General features: G+C 38.0%; 1 protein-coding gene across 16 annotated transcripts in view; it reads right to left on the bottom strand.

Moving 5' to 3' along the window:
* CEP112 (centrosomal protein 112) overlaps positions 1-15,874 on the bottom strand; it is a 416,468-nt gene that overhangs the window by 333,619 nt on the left and 66,975 nt on the right. Inside the window, exon 1 of one of the 16 annotated variants that reach the window (XM_082706648.1) lies at positions 14,670-14,689. The exons of the other annotated variants lie outside the window; for them this stretch is intronic. The gene's annotated coding sequence lies outside the window, so the exon portion shown is untranslated. Of the gene's footprint in view, positions 1-14,669; positions 14,690-15,874 lie in introns of those variants that run through there. 16 annotated transcript variants of the gene reach the window in all.

Here is a 15,874-nt window from a genome sequence, read left to right as displayed (position 1 = left end):
ATTAACATACTTTTCCCTCTGGCAAAAGCTCACAATTAAATTAAAAGAATTCCTGATGTGAAAGTATCATTTTCCACTTTTTTCTTACGGCCACTGGTCTAGCAATCACATCGTCTTACCAACATGTTGGTTACATTCTTTGATTACTTCCAAGCTCATTTTCAAATGAATTTCACTGCACAGGCAAAACGAAGACTACTAAATACAGATTCAGCACTTAGCCCCACCCCACTCCACCCCCAAAAGAAGTCATCTTAAATTATTTTGCTAAATTCACTAGTAGTTTAGCCTTTGTTTTCTATTTTTGAGCCTCTACTCAACCTTTTTACTTTTTTCTTTTCTCACATTTATGTGCTCATTAAAAGTATTCTTATTTACCTACATACTTAAATATGACCATTTTTTTAAAAGATTTTATTTATTTATTTGACAGAGAGAGAGATCACAAGCAGGCAGAGAGGCAGGCGGAGAGAGAGGGGGAACCAGGCTTCCTGCTGAGCAGAGAGCCGGATGTGAGGCTCGATCCCAGGACCCCGGGATCATGACCTGAGTTGAAAGCAGAGGCTTTAACCCACTGAGCCACCCAGGCGCCCCTAAATATGACCGTGGACATCCACAATCATGGCATATGACTGATCATCACGCATTTCTCTTAACAGATTTTCTGTCTCCTGGAATCACAGACCCTGACTACTTCAAGGAAGGAACTTGATGTCCTTTCTAGAATTCATTAATAACTCCTATTCTTATCAAACCAACACCTACTGTACCAGTGTTCTGAATGAAGCCAGCCTAAATGCAACAAATCCTTGTTAATAATGGGCACATCTCAGAATTAAAAGAATAATAGTGACGGGTTTTAAGATGAAAAATAGGAAATTATCTCAAATGTAAACGTGTTTGACCACCTGATTCCTTACCCTCTGAAAGAGTATATACATTGGTGTCTGACAGAGCTCATTTCTATTTCGAATTCTAATCCCATTACATTAACTGCTGTGACTTTGGGCAAGTCACCACTTTGAGATTCTATTTCATCTTGTCCTAGTTAAGAGTTAAGATTAACTACCCTTACATCAATGAGCTGTGAAGCTTATTTTCAATGATACTGTTTAAGTAACTATACTTGGGACAAAAAAATTAGTTTACAACCTTCAGGAAAATTTTCTTCTAAAATATTACAAATGTCCGGTCAAAATACTCTCTTGAAAATTTCTGAAATACACTTTATATGTTTCAATTGCTATTTCAAAAAAAGTAATGAACCTGAACTTAAGAGAAACATGCACGATCAAGTCAACACAGGAAAATGAAATTTAAAACTTTCACAAACAAAAGTGAACAGTCTCATGATTTTTTAAACAATGAGTGGTTGAGAGGAAAGCAGTCATTCATTTACTACACACAAGGAAGAAACTGTGAATGTTTCCATTCTTTTGCCTCTAACTCCCTTTGTTACTTATTCATTTTAGCAGAAAGGGGACTGGGTGATCCAAGTCTGTGTGAAGATCCTGAACAGAAGCATTATAGGAGTCTTTTAAAAAGTAATTAAACTCAAAAACCAGTATAAGCAAGCTGGGCAGATATGGGAGACACAGTTCATTGCAGTATCTTTCCCCAACACCTTTGAGAGAATCTGTCATGCCCTTTGCTTCTGAGGGGAGCCCTAAATGCCATGGAACTATGTTGCCATAATCCAAACCACCTCCTCCCGTCTGTTCCACTTCAATCTTGGTTGACCAGATTAGGAATAAACACCTGACACATGCTTAACCAATCCATTAGTTGGAGAATAATCGTTCTGATGCTCTCTCTCAAGATTATGTGACCTAGGGCAGCAAGTTAGCAACTTTGAGGAACAAACAAGTTCCAGAGGGGCAGCAACTGAGAGAAAGTAAAGGAATCCATTACAGAGAAGAGAGCAAACCACATACACCAACATAGCAAAGACTAGAAACCATACAGTATCTTCGATGTCAAGTAAGCAAACTCAGGCCCTAATAGTGTCCATGACAGTAAGTGTGCTTGAATTTGAAGGTTTTTTGTATTCCTTTTTACTTCAGGGAAGCTCGATGGATCTCTGTTCTTGCATCCACAGAGATATATCTAAATTTGACTTTTCTGCTATAATTTTTACTTTGGTATAATATTAAACTTAAAGAAAAGTTACAATATAGTACAAGGAGTTCCCATATCCCTTTACCCAGATTCACATACGGTTTATATTTTGCCTGATGTGCTTTATCATTTTTAATATCTCTATCTAGTTAGAGACATACATAAAACTACTTTCTGAACCCTTTGTGAGGAAGCTAGAGATATCCTGCTCCTTTGTCCCTAAAAACTTCAGTGTATAGTTCCTTAAAAAACAAAGGTGCCATTTTCCATAACCACAGCCCTTATTGAAATCAGAGAATGTAACAATACAATAATATTACTTAATGTACAGTCTATATCAAGCTTTATCAGTTATCACAATAATGCCATTTGTAGGTGTTTTTTGTTTTTTTTGTTTCCCATTCCAAGATCCAATTCAGGATCACACATTGCCCTTAAGTAACATATCAACTGCATCTCCTTTAATCTAGGGCAGCCTTTCTTTTTGTTTCTTGACCTTGACATTTTAGAAGAGTATAGGGAATCACTGAATGTCCCTCAGTTTGGATTTGTCAGATGTTTCCTGATCATTAGATTTACTAGATTTTGGCAATATTAACTTAATGTGATGTGTCCTTTTTTAATTCCATCTTATTAGGAAGAGGATGGTTTGTCCTAATATAGCCAATGTAGCATTTGATAACTTGGTTAATAGAACTACAAGTTATCATCAGGTTACTATTAAATAGATAGTTTTTCTACTGCCATCCTAAAATAATAATAATAAAGGAGTATCTCTTTCTGGAAACTCTTACCTTTACACCAAAAAAATAGTTCTATATTTCTGCCTGTACTCAGGGGCATGATTCATGATGAATTATCAGGATTAGAATACAGAAGCAATTTTACTAGTATAGTATATAAAGACAATACAGGACACAAGATACAGATATATAGATATGCATACATCTATGTGCATCTATATACATATACCATATGCATATGGAAAGAGAGTAAACAGCCTTGCTTAATTTAACACAAAGACTGAAATTAAAAGACTGAATACAGCACTCCTAATTTGTTTGACCCCCTGTTCCCGTAAGTCTATTCCAAACAACATTTAAGTTTTCTTTAACGGGGCTCAGTATATATACACTATATACACTATTGATATACACTATCAATTTCAAACTGAAGAACCATGGAGGTCTACTTCAGGTTATAATGGAGTGACTAGTACCAAACTTACCTCCCAGTGTTAACAAGCACAAAACGGGATGAAATACTGGAGGTGACCATTCCCAGGTATTAGGAAACGGGCAGCGTGACACTGCCATCCTCCTAAGCTGAGTCCCACTATCGTTCTGGCTCCCTGCATGGGCAAAAGCATCATCCAAGTGGAACCCCAAAGCTCTACTTAAGTGGGAAGGCAAAGGTCAGAGTTCAGGACAGCTGAGGAAGCTGGAATCTTAGGTAGAGGGCACCAGGAACGTGGGAACTGCCAGCAGGAGCCCTGCCAGCCCTTGAGCACGGGGAGGGAATGTGTGTGCATCTGGGCACTGGGTGCACGCACTGGGTAAACAACACAGCTGGGCTGCTCTAAAGTAGGAAATACAACAGACGCCAGATGACACGGTGCTGTGAGACACTGAAGGCCCAGCCCAAGCAAACTGAAGACAGCTTCCTAACAACTTGGGAAGACCTCCCCATCCACCTAAAGCCACACTTCAGGCTTATCCTAAACCTACGCAGTAAAGTCTAAAAGCAAGCCTTTTACAAAATCTTTAGAAGAGACAGAGCTTGTAGATTAGATCCCACCATGCTGGAGGAGTTTGGGAAATATCTTTGGCTTTCCACATTTTTGCCTTAATAGAATGTAAAGTCAAGTTTACACAAGTTAGAGGTAACTGACCAATACCTGAACAGCCCATAAGAACAACAACAATAAAAATCAGCATCGTATGACAGAAGACCACAGAATCTAGACGTCTCCAAAATGTATCCTCCACAATGACAATGTCTTATACACAGAAACTAGTAAACATGAAAAAAAAAGAAAAATGTTGTCTAGCGGCAAGAACAAATAAGTAAAAGGAGCTAATAAGGCCCAAGAGGAACCTACTGGGCACATAAGACTTTAAAGCAGTTAATATAAATACTGCAAAGAACTAAAGGAAAATATATTTAAAAACTTAAGTATTCATTTTAATGAGAGAACAGATAAGAAATCTCAGCGGCGTAATGGAATTATAAAAAGAAACAAGTAGAAATTCCAGAGAATTATAACAACTGAGAGGGAAAAAAAAATCCCTAGATAAGCTTAGCAATACCTTTGGGATGGCAGAAGAAAGTGTCTATAAATTTGATGACACACCAGTGGAAATGATCTAAGCCAATGACTGAGAAGGAAAAAAAAAAATTAAAGAATTAATGAAAAATGAACAAAACTTCAGGCAGCTGTGGAACAAAATCAGAGTCTAATATATCTGAAGAGGGAAGTGAGTTAAAGAAATAATGGCCAAGACGTTCCCAAGTTTGAGGAAAAATAAATACTAACTTAGAGATCCAAGATGCTCTGTGAACTCTGAGAAAACATTTAGGCACATTACAATTACACTGCTGAAAACCAAAGATAAAGAGAAAACTTTTACAACAGCCAGAAGAAAAGAGACATGATCTACAGGGGAACAATAATAAGAATGACTGCTCACTCCTCGTGAGGAACAATAGAGGCCAGAGGACAAAGGAATAATATCTCAGACGTGCTGAAAGGGAAAGAAAAAAAGTCACTCCAGATAAAAGGAAAGCCGACAGGAGTTGTCACCAGTAGAACTGCACTACAAGAAATCATAAAAGATATTCCTAAGGATGAAAGGAAATTATACCAGATACAAACCCAGATTTGAAAGAAAGAGGAGGACCTGGAGGAGTAGATAAGTGGATACATACAGAAAAGCGGTTTTCTCTTCTCCTAATTTCCTCAAAAGACAACTATTTAGTGCAAAATTGACAACACTGGAAGGTGGGGTTTAATGTATGTAGAACTATGTCAACAATAGCACAGAGAATCAGGATTAAACTGCATTATACTGTTTCTGAATTATTAGATTTGCCACATAGGAAGAATAGAGCGGGACGGTCTAGCAGGAGGTGGTTCTGTATTGACCGTACACAGACTCTGACAGGGGCAGGAGGCACGTGTTTAGCCCTAGAATGACCAATAAAAAAAAATATCAAAGCATATATAACGAAGAATTCAATAGAAAAATTTAAATGAAATAACTTTTTTTATTAACATAGAATGTATTATTTGATTCAGGGGCACAGGTCTGCGATCCATCAGTCTTACCCAATTCACAGCGTTCCCCATAGCACATACAATCCCCAGTGTCCCTAAACCAGCCACCCCATCCCTCTCCACCCCAATAGTTTTTAAATGAATAAATGAAAATAGGACAACAAAGGAGTGGAAAAAATAAGGTACCAGTGGAAACAAATACCAAGAAAGTACATTGAAAACCAACCGGCTATATCAATAATTACATTAAATTTAAATGAACTAACCACTCTAATAAATGACAGAGACAGACTACATTGTTAAAGAATGACCCCATTATATGCTGTCTACAATTGATCTGTTTTAAACATAAAGACACAAAAATTGAAGAGCATGAAAAGATATGCCACACAAACCAAGAAATTATAAGAAAAGATAAGAGGGATATTTTATAGTGATACAGGAATTCATCCTAGCAATATTAAGACGTCCTACTTATGTATCTGTCAAATAACAAAATTCCCATTTGTATGCAGGATTGAAAAATATAATTTGTATCCAGAATATAAAAAGTATCTAGAATATAAAATATAATTGTGTCTAGAATATAAAAAGAGCTCTTATAACTTAATAATAAAATGACAAACAACGTTTTATTTTAAATTTATTTATTTTGAATAAAGTAATTTTATTTTACTTTAAATTAAATTTATTTTAAAATGTAATAGCATGAGGAGTGGCTGGGTGGCTTAGTCAGTTGGGCACCTAACTCGGTTTCGGCTCAGGTCATGATCTCAGGGTTGTGAGATAAAGCCCATTGTCAAGTTCTGTCGGCAATGCAGAGTCTGCTTGGTACTCTCTCCCTCTGCCCCTACCCCTGGGTTTTCTCTCTCTCTCTAAAATAATAAAAAAATCCTTAAAAAAAAGTGATAGCATTAAACAAATACTTCACATAAAAAGATATATAAATGGGCCAGAAGCATATGAAAAGATATTATCATTAGCCATCAGAAAACACAAATTAGAACAACCACGACATCAAGCCAGAAAAAGACATGGAGGAAACGTTAATGCACATTGCTAATTAGAAGTCCTTCTGAAAGGCCGCCCATCTGGTCTATGGCCATACCACCCTGATACAGCTGGTTGGTCTTCAATCTCATGTGAAAGGACAACTTCCTGACATTCTGGGAAAGGCAAAATTAGAGAGATAGTAGAAAGATCAAATCCTCCCAGAGGAGGAAGGGAGAGAAGAAGAAATGGAGAAGGGAAGAGTTTTAGGGTGTACTATTCTATACAATACTATAATGGTGGATACGTGACCTTATACATTTGTCAAAACCTAGAGAAATAAATAAATATATATATATATATATATATATATCCCAAAGAAGAGATATCCAAGTGATTCATGGACTTTAGTTAATACTAACCTATCAAAACTGGTTCATCAGTTCTAACTACTGTATCATACTAATACAATATGGTAATAATAGGGACTTAATTTTTCTAAACCTGAAAGTATTCTAAAAAATAAAGTCAAATATTATTTTTTAAAACCACAATGAGATACAACTTCAATGGGCTAAAATAATTTTTCTTAATGGCAACTGGTATCAGTTTATTTCAAGATAGTTCTCATTCTGGAATTTTAGTTAATTTAGTTTTTGTTGCTTCCACATACTATACACAGATGTCTTTAAAAGTATGACTTTTTCATATTTACCCAAGCTTATAAAACAAATCTATATCTTTATGTTATTAGATTATTTATTGTTAGTTATTTCCTACAGGACTCTTAACCTGTAAAAGGGTATTGGAAATTTTATTTAGAAAGTTTAATTAAGTTGGCATTGTATGTCAATAGATCTTTTTTTTTTTAAGTTTTTATTTAAATCCTAGTTAGCATACAGTGTAATATTGGTTTCAGGAGTAAAATTTAGTGATTCATCACTTACATACAACACCCAGTGCTCATGATAACAAGTGCTATCCTAATCCCTACCACCCATCCAGCCCGTAGCCCATCAACCTCCCCTTTAGCAATCCTGTTTGTTCTCTGTCATTAAGAGTCTCCTAAGGTTTTCCTCCCTCTCTTTTTTTTACAACTTTCCCTACGTTCATCTGTTTTGATTCTTAAGTTCTACATATGAGTGAAATCATAGGGTATTTGTCTTTCTTTGACTGACTTATTTCCCTTAGCATAATACATTCTAGCTCTATCCATGTTGGTGAAAATGGCAAAATTTCACTCTTTTTGATGACTGAGTAATATTCATGTTTGTGTGTGTGTGTGTGTGTGTGTATCTGTGTGTGTGTGACATAGTCATTCATCAGTCGATGGACTTTTGGGCTCTTTCCATAATTTGAATATTGTTAACAACGCTGCTATAAACATCAGGGTACATGCGTCCCTTCAAATCAGTACTTTTGTATCCTTTGGGTAAATACCTAGTAGTGCAATTGCTGGGTTGTAGGATAGTTCTATTTTTATCATTATGAGGAACCTCCATACTGTTTTCTGAATTAGCTGTACCAGTTTGCATTCCCACCAATAGTATAAAAGGGTTCCCTTTTCTTCCAATTCTCACCAACATCTGTTTTTCCCGCATTGTTAATTTTAGCCATTCTGACAAGTGTGAAGCAGTATCTCATCATGGTTTTGATTTGCATTCCCCTGATGACGAGTAATGTTGAGCATCTTTTCATATGTCTGTTAGCCATCTGTGTGTCTTTGGGAAAACCCATTCCTACCCTCTGCAACTGGATTATTTGTTTTTTGATTACTTGTCATTTGGGGGGACTTTGGGGGTATTTAGGTTTGATATATTCTTTACATTTTGGACACTAACGCTTTATCAGATACATCATTGGCAAATACCTTCTCCCATTCCATAGGCTGCCTCTTAATTTTGTTGATTGTTTCCTTCACTGTGCACAAGGTTTTTATCTTAATAAAATCCCAATAGTTCATTTTTGTTTTTCTTACCTCCAGAGACATGTCTAGTAAGAAGTTGCTATGGCCAAGGTCAAAGAGGTTGCAGTCTGGGGTGCCTGGGTGGCTGAGTCAGTTAAGTGTCAAACTCTTGATCTCAGCTCATGCTTTGATCTCAGGGTTGTGAGTTCAAGCCCCATGCATGGAAGACTCCACACTAGGTGTAGAGCCTACTTAAAAAAAAAAAAAAAAAGTTGATGCCTATGTTCTCCTCTAGAATTTTGATGGTTTCCTATCTCACATTTAGGTCTTTCACCCATTTTGAATTTACTTTTGTGTCTGGTGTAGGAAATCAGTCCAGTTTCATTCTTCTGCATGTGGCTGTCCAGTTTTCCCAACACCATTTGTTGAAGAGATGTTTTCCCATTTGGTATTCTTTCCTGCTTTGTCAAAGATTAGTTGGCCCCATAATTCTGGGTCCATTTCTGGGTTTTCTATTCTGTTCCATTGATCTATATGTCTGTTTTTCTGCACCATACTGTCTTGATAACTACAGCTTCGCAATACCAATACAGTTTGAAGTCTGAAATTGTGATGCCTCAAGCTTTGCTCTTCTTTTTCAAGATTGCTTTGGCTATTCAGGGTCTTTTGTGGTTCCATACAAATTTTAGGATTGTTTGTTCTAGCTCTGTGAAAAATGCTGCTGGTGTTTTGAAAGGAGTTGCATTAAATGTGAAGAATCCTTTGAGTAGCACAGACATTTTAAAAATATTTCTTCTTCCAATCCATGACCATGGGATGTTTTTCCATTTCTTTGTATTATCTTCAGTTTCTTTCATAAGTGCTCTATAGTTTTCAGAGTACAGATGTTTTGCCTCTTTGGATTTGTTATAAGCCTAACTCTTCTTTAAATGTTTGGTAAACTGGCACCTGGGTGGCTCAGCCAGTTAAGTGTCTTCCTTCCGCTCAGGTCATGATCTCAGGGTCCTGGGACTGAGCCTTGTGTTGGGCTCCCTGCTCAGCAGGCTGCCTGCTTCTGCCTCTCCCTCTACTCCTTCTCCCCACTTGTGCTCCCATGCTCGCTTGCTCTCAAATAAATTTTTTAAAAATTAAAAAAAAAGAATGTTTGGTAGAATTCCCCTGGGAAGCCATCTGCCCTGGACTTTTGTTTGTTGGGAGACTTTTGATTACTGATTCAATTTCTTTGCTGTTTATAGCTCTGTTCAAATTAAAATAACTTTTTAACTGACAGTATCAAGTATTGGTGAGGATATGGAACAACTTGAACTCTCAGGCATTGCTGATAGGAGTACAAAAGTGTACAACTACTTGGAAGGCAGTTTAGCAGTTTTATCCAAGAGAACTAAAAACGTAAATCAACCAAAAACCTGTACATTAATTTTCATGGTAGCCTTATTCATAACAGCCAAAACTGAAAACAAACCAAAGGGTGATTAAAAGATCAATGGATAAACAAATTATGGCGTATTCATGCAACAGAACACTACTGCCCAGCGTCATAAGGGATGATTGCACCGCATACCACTAGCCCAAGAAAAGAGCTAAATTAAAAATCTGAAGTATGGTTTCTGTGTATCGCTTTAGCACCACCATAAAGTCAAAAAAGCATAAGTCAAACCATTGAGTCAAACCTTGACTTAAGTCAAGGACCATCTGTAGTTATCAATTTCAGTAGCAGCAGCAGAAAGGAGTGAAAAGAAAAAATTACAGAAGCAGAAAAACAACAAATACATGACTGATTACATAAAACTTGCAAAGTTCTGCAGAAATGTCTGGGGGAGGGGCACCTGGGTGGCTCAGTGGGTTAAAGCTTCTGCCTTCAGCTCAGGTCATGATCCCAGCGTCCTAGGATCGAGCCCCACATGGTGCTCTCTGCTCAGCGGGGAGCCTGCTTCCCCCCTCTCTGTCTCTATACCTGCTTGCTATCTCTCTCTCTCTGTCAAATAAATAAATAAAATATTAAAAAAAAAAAAGAAATGTCTGGGGTTGGGAGACAACTATAAGTGCCTCTTAATCTCAGGAAACAAACTGAGGGTTGCTGGGGGGTGTGGGTGGGAGGGATGGGGTGGCGGGGTGATGGACACTGGGGAGGGTATGTGCTATGGTGAGGGCTGTGAACTGTGTAAGATGATGATTCACAGACCTGTACCCCTGAAGCAATCCATTCTATGTTCATAAAATAAAAATTAAAAATAAAACAACTTACAAGGCTTTGATCCTAAAAATTTATATGGATTGCTTCATTATTTCATGTCATTCTCACAATGGCATCTGCAAGTGGGTACTTTTACCATTTCCTTTTTACAAATAGCAAAACTAAAGCACAAAGAGGTAGCTGCTCAAAGTCACCCAGTCATAGAAGTATGAAGCCTGATTCATACTCAGCAGTCTGGGTCCAGCTAATGAACGCAAGCTAAATAAAGCTAAGGGTTAACTATGAGAGTTAGAGGCAGCTGGGTGGCTCAGTTAGTTAAGTGCCCAACTCTTGATTTTGTCTCAGCTCACGTTCTCAAGGTCCTGAGATCAAGCCCTGATCTGGCTCTGCCCTGAGAGTGGCGCCTGCTTGAGATTCTCTCCCTCTGCTAATGGAAAAACCAAGATGCTTTCTAAATAGTCTTATGGTTTTAATGAGAAATGTTTGCTTGGGACAGAAAAACTGGCATAACTAGGGAAGAGAGGAGGGACAGGCATATAACCCATAAGTCACTGACACTCTAAAACATGCTATGATTTTCTGTTCCCTAAAAACTTAATGTTTTAAGATTAAGAGCTCCTACCTTTTTTAGATCATTTAGTACTTTACACACATCTTCCTCACGATATTGAATAGATTAATTAAATTAATATTTAATTTTTTAAAATCCCAATTGAAGGATACTGGCAGAAATTGTTCTTTCAATATCTGAGCTTTCCCCCACAAACTATTACTCATTTTTTCTTTTTTCCCCCTTTTTAACTAATGACCTTTTCATCGTGCATATATTCTCCATTCTGTACTTCCACTTCTTCCCTTCCTTTAAGAATGTCTTCCACCCTTCATTAAAACTGCAATCTCAAAGGTCATAATGTGACATGATTGCAATTCTTACTCCAAAAGCCCTTTGATCACCAATTCTAAGGGCAAAGTCCATGCTTTTGTCTTCAGTGATTTGCAGGAGGATCAGGTTTTTCCTCAGCTTCTGTCTCTGCTGTTGTGGTTCTCCTCTCACTCCTCAGAGAGGGTTTCTCTGTCTCCGCCATTCTTCTAGTCAGCCGGTGGCTGCCTTCACTATAGGGAAACACTTGCCTTTGGTGATTTTTTAAAAATTTTTTTTATTAACATATAATGTCTTATAAGCCCGAGGGGTACAGGACTGCAAATCACCAGGTTTACACACTTTACAGCACTCACCACAGCACATACCCTCCCCAATGACCACAACCCAACCCCCTCTCCCTGCCTCCCTCCCCCCCTCAACCCTCAGTTTGTTTTGTGAGATTAAGAGTCTCTTATGGTTTGTCTCCCTCCTGGTCCGATCTTGTTTCATTTTTTCCTTCCCTACCCCCAAAACCCCCCACTTTGCTTCTCAACTTCCTCATATCAGGGAGATCATATGATTATTGTCTTTCTCTGGTTGACTTATTTTGTTCAGCATAATACCCTCTAGTTCCATCCACGTCATCACAAATGGCAAGATTTCATTTCTTTTGATGGCTGCATAGTATTCCATTGTAGATATATACCACATCTTCTTTATCCATTCATCTGTCGATGGACACTTAGGTTCCTTCCATAGTTTGGCTATTGTGGACATTGCTGCTATCAACATTCAGGTGCACGTGCCCCTTCAGATCACTACATTTGTATCTTTAGGGTAAGTACCCAGTATTGTGATGGCTGGGTCGAAGGGTAGCTCTATTTTCAACTTTCTGAGGAACTTCCATGTTGTTTTCCAAAGTGGCTGCACCAGCTTGCATTCCCACCAACAGTGTAAAGGGTTCCCCTTTCTCCACATCCTCACCAGCATCTGTCATTTCCTGACTTGTTAATTTTGGTCATTCTGACTGGTGTGAGGTGGTATCTCACTGTGGTTGGATTTGTATTTCCCTGATGCCGAGTGATGTGGAGCACTTTTTCATGTGTCTGTTGGCCATCCGGATGTCTTCTCTGCAGAAATGTCTGTTTGTGTCCTCTACCCATTTCTTGATTGGAGTATTTGTTATTTGGGTGATGAGTTTGGTAAGTTCTTTATAGATTTTGGATACTAGCCCTTTATCTGATATGTTGCTTGCAAATATCTTCTCCCATTCTGTCAGTTGTCTTTTGGTTTTGTTAACTGTTTCCTTTGCTGTGTAAAAGCTTTTGATCTTGATGAAGTCCCAATAGTTCATTTTTGGCCTTGCTTCCTTGCCTTTGGCAATGTTTCTAGGAAGAAGTTGCTGTGGCTGAAGTCAAAGAGGTTGCTGCCTGTGTTCTCCTCAAGGATTTTGATGGATTACTTTCTCAAATGGAGGTCTTTCATGCATTTTGAGTCTATTTTTCTGTGTGGTATAAGGAAATGGTCCAGTTTCATTTTTCTGCATGTGGCTGTCCAATTTTCCCAACACCATTTGTTGAAGAGACCGTCTTTTCTCCATTGGACATTCTTTCCTGCTTTGTCAAAGATTAGTTGACCATACAGTTGAGGGTCTATTTCTGGGCTCTCTATTCTGTTCCATTGATCTATGTGTCTGTTTTCATGCCAGTACCATACTGTCTTTTTTTTTTTTTTGGACAGAGATCACAAGTAGGCAGAGAGGCAGGCGTTGGGGGTGGGGGGAGCAGGCTCCCTGTTGAGGAGAGCCTGATGTGGGGCTCGATTCCATGAGGTCATGACCTGAGCTAAAGGCAGAGGCTTAACCCACTGAGCCACCCAGGTGCCGCAGTACCATACTATCTTAATGATGACAGCTTTGTAGTAGAGTTTGAAGTGTGGAATTGTGATGCCACCAACTTTGGCTGTCTTTTTCAACATTCCTCTGGCTATTCGAGGTCTTTTCTGGTCCCATATAAATCTTAGGATTATTTGTTCCATTTCTTTGAAAAAAAATTGATTGTATTTTGATAGGGGTTGCATTAAACATATATATTGCTTCAGGTAGCATAGACATTTTCACAATATTTGTTCTTCCAATCCATGAGCATGGAATGTTTTTCCATTTCTTTGTGTCTTCCTCAATTTCTTTCATGAGCACTTTATAGTTTTCTGAGTATAGATTATTTGTCTCTTTGGTTAGGTTTATTCCTAGGTATCTCATGGTTTGGGGGGCAATTATAAATGGGACTGACTCCTTAATTTCTCTTTCTTCTGTCTTGTTGTTGGTATATAGAAATGCAACTGATTTCTGTGCATTGATTTTATATCCTGACAAGTATATTCCTGTACACGTTCTGCCTTTGGGGATTTTATCTGGATTGAGCTCTAATCTCCCATGCAGGTGAGTCACAACCTTCCATCTCCAGGACTCAGGTCTTTCCTATTTTCTACCACCTCCTAACTAACTCCTGTTGATTGTTCTAGTACAATTCAACATTTGATACAAAATAATAGTCACTCCATATAAATAACTCCCTTATCTTTATTCCTCCTTGTCCCTGACCCTTAACATCCCCAAGTCACGATATTCAAGGCCAGGTGGAAACTTCAGTAGCTCCCTGGGCCTTGACTTGGCAACAACATACATGTGTCACTTCACCATACCCCCTCTTCTTTTCTTTTCCCTGTACCATCAGCCAGGAGGTCTACAAGCTGCAGCTAAACACACACTCTGGCTTCCTGCTTCATGTCTTCTTTGCCTTTTCACATCTCATGGCTCAAATGTCATTCCCTCCATGAAAGCTTCCTCAGGATTCCCAGAAAACAGCAACTTTTCCTTCCTCAGTATCCCTTGTAACACTTTGTATTCAACATGGCCCACACTTGGTTTGCACTGTACTTTCTTTCCTTCTTTCCTGGACCTGAAAAATAAGTTTTAGGGGCTTTTCTCATCACATTTGCTGAATAAAATAATTAAACTTTGTAGTCCCATTTGTATTCTTTGTGCACAATACTTATGCAGACATATAAGTACACAAGTATGAATATGTTAAAGTTAAGTTTTAAAATTTAGACAAATGAAAAACTGAGTCTAAATTATAGAACTTTTGATGTCAGGTAAGAAGACGGAGCCATTAAGGAGAGTTGGCAAAGAAGCCCTGCTGAAAGCAATGCATAAGAAACTTGAGGACTTTTATGCTATTTCTAAGGTCAGCTATTGTTCAACGTGTTTTCATCTATCGATTCTCTGATGTAAAAGGAGTTAGGCTTGAAACCAACATACCTGTCTAAGACATTTGCCCCTTCAAAAATATCTTCAAAGAATCAGTTGGGGTAAGTGGAAAGAGGAGAGCTTTACCTCCTCTGACCAAGTCCCTGCGCAAAAGGACCGGAAGTTCCAATCAATTACTTGAACCACCACCTCAGGGCTAAACCACCCGCTTCTAGAAAAAGAAGCATACAGCCAACAAGAGAATGAGACGATGCCACGGGAACACGAGGCATGTGTGACAAGACATTCCACGGACAACTACTGCCAAAGCAAAGGATCTGAAAATGGATCGCCTCCCTCTCTACAGGACATGCCTCCAGGCTATTTTTAAGAGAATTTCTTAAAATTTGTACTTAGACCTTACGAAATTTTATTTAGAAAGTCCATTTGGCTTAATTTTCTCTGCAGTATGTGCTTCAAAGAATAGCTCTGACGTTGGACATTCTTTCCAAGTGAATAAAACTGATGAAGGTACTCACTTGGGATTAGAGAATTTCCTTGGGTTTAAAAATATCCCACTTACAGTATAACTAGTTAAGTTTTAGGACAATTACCATTGTCATTTTATTTAACTAAATACTCACGAGCCTTGAATTAAGGGTTAGTTTGTTGATGCTGTTTGTATTTATTTTTTAATTTTTTAAATTAATATATAATGTATTATTAGCCCCAGGGGTACAGGTCTGTGAATCACCAGTTTTACACACTTCACAGCACTCCCCATAGCACATACCTTCCCCAATGTCCATAACCCTACCCCCTTCTCCCTACCCTCTCCCGCCAGCAACCCTCAGTTTGTTTTGTAAGATTAAGAGTCTCTTATGGTTTGTCTCCCTCCTGATCCCATCTTGTTTCATTTATTCTTTTCCTACCCCCCAATGTTAGTTTTTTTTTTTTTTCTAAAGAAAACAAGGAATACTTACCAGTCTATTCACTCAGGCATTCAACACTGACTCTTACAGAAGAGCAAATTTCTTATTCAGAACGGTATTTTTATGATTAGCAGTTTTGCAGGTGCAAACTTTAACATCTGATACTGAAATCCATACAATACCAAAATAAAATGGCATAATAACTATTAATGAATTTGTAAGGAAAAAATGTATTGAAGTTATTTAAACAGGCATCAGCTACATATTTTAAAATACCAATGAACTCCTTTTAATGTCATTTCAAAGCTTTAATGTTGATCAACTACCACAATCATATCAAAAAGA

Source organism: Mustela nivalis (assembly GCF_964662115.1).
Source record: "Mustela nivalis genome assembly, chromosome: 17".
NCBI lineage: Eukaryota > Metazoa > Chordata > Mammalia > Carnivora > Mustelidae > Mustela > Mustela nivalis.
Note: the sequence above shows the minus strand (reverse complement) of the source record. Positions and strands in the feature narration are given on the sequence as shown.